The sequence below is a fragment of the Wasmannia auropunctata genome, unplaced genomic scaffold (assembly GCF_000956235.1).
Source record: "Wasmannia auropunctata unplaced genomic scaffold, wasmannia.A_1.0 LD336097.1, whole genome shotgun sequence".
Taxonomy (NCBI): domain Eukaryota; kingdom Metazoa; phylum Arthropoda; class Insecta; order Hymenoptera; family Formicidae; genus Wasmannia; species Wasmannia auropunctata.
Genome location: NW_012026793.1, coordinates 1,140,197 through 1,142,250, shown reverse-complemented (window position 1 = coordinate 1,142,250; position 2,054 = coordinate 1,140,197).

Sequence of the window (2,054 nt, the reverse complement as noted above, 5' to 3'; positions counted from 1 at the left end):
GAATGTCTTCTGCGCATGTCAAATTAAGCGTTTACGCTGTGAGATTACTCGCTCTTATATGCGAGAATATAATTTAACAAAGGAATTTTATAATTATAATATAGAAAGATCACTTTTATAATCATGAGGAATATGTCATTCAAGTATACTTGGAATTTACGAATTGTTCAAGAGAATGGTAGTATTAATATATTTTCCGTACGCTTAATTGATTTTTGTTAATAATTGCAATCTCACACTAGTATTCCTTTCTTCCCAGTTTTATGTCGTAATTATTAAATACTATAGTTCGCATTATCGAGGATCCAGAAATTCATTCTTGTTTTACATTATAATATTTGGAGTGAGCCTATGTATTCGAATGTTGGAATGCAAAATTATAAGGGTGTCGTTTGACACGTGGATATATAATTCTTTATTAAAGAAAAGGAATTTAATCAATATTAATTCAGCCTGGTAATATATTTTAATTCAGTGCGTTAAATTTTAGTCTCAGTAAAAGGCTCGCAAGGGAAGCGCAAATCGCTTATCTCTCGCCGAGAGACTGTCAAGTGGTGTCGTGTAACATAAACTTTTCGGCACACGGCCCGCACGAAATTCTTGCCGTATGATAAGTAAAGCTTCTAGAAGGTTCTAGAAGGTATGATGTAAAATGAATTTCTGTCTCCTGTCGATTGTTAACTTTTATAAAGGACCAAAGGGAAAGTCATTGCAGCAGTTTAACAATAGCCGGGTTTATGACTTTCCATGTGGTGTACAGATGTTGTTTCTATTATGAAATCTTAACGGGATCCTTGTAGAAAGTTATATAGATCCGTTGAGACTTCCTTTTACAAAAATAAAAAAAGAAGATCGCTCGCAACTAAACTATGTTACGCAAATATATTTACTAAGAACTTATACTATGGGGGTGAATTTAATTATATGAAAGCTGATTATATATATATATATCTCTTGGAATAATAAGGCAAATTCGTAGCGCTATATGGATGAATTCAAAGAAACGCTTAAGCATGAGTGGTTAAATGCAATTATATGATAAACTATTATATTATGATTATGTTAAGAGAAGGGTTTATTTACCCTGAACAAAAGAGTAAAATATTAGAGTTGTTTTACGATCGCGTATATAATGATCGTGGAAATTAAGGTATTTGTTTTATTATAAAGTTGGATATTATTATAACGGTTTCTTTGCTTTTCCCCTTGAATAAAAGTTATTTTAAAGCGTAAAACCAAAGTATTGAAATAAATCATATTATACGACAGTAAAAGCACGAAATGTGGCGACCAGCGAGTTTCCTCTCTAGAATATACGTAGTACGTGCAGTAGGCCGCTAGAGCAGTCTCTGTCCGCTCGCCAAGACTATTGGTCGTGCTATTGGTGTATAGACGTTACTCTCAATAAATGTGATTCATTAATGTAATACAGTGGGTTGATTATCCGTGCTATCCAACAATTCCCACAGTGGTGACCCCGACGTGATCGTCGCGTGGCAGTAGTTAGTCGGGAATAACAGTGCAGGAATGTTTCGCGACCGCGAGTCCGTGTGCGTCGTGAAGTGGCCGTCGTGCAGGCGTCGTCACGTGCCCACAACTCTTCGGGTGGACACGCGACGACAATCTTTCTGTTTTAGCGCTGGCCCCAGAGCTCATCCTAAGATTTAGAGCCCGTAGAGAACGGATTTCGGAACCGTCCCGCAGAGTTTTGTCTCGACACATTCGCAGGACAGCCTGTGGACAACTCGTCGTCGTTGCAGCGCGCCATTGGTGGAAGCCATTATTGCTATCGTACGCCGTCGGATATCCGGACGAGGCCTCAGCAGCGCAACCTTTCCAAGACAACCCGACTTCCGGCCTGCAGCAATCATCGATGCGGTATTTAACGCCCGAGATTAATTAAGTTTTCCTCCGAGCGAGCCAGTAGAATATAAGTTCCGTAATTTTTTTTTTATCCCCACCCACGGCACCATTTTTGTAACGACAACCGCGTTCGCGTAGCATCTCCTGCACCACGCTGTCAAAATGGCTGAAGAGCAACCTATAGAACAACC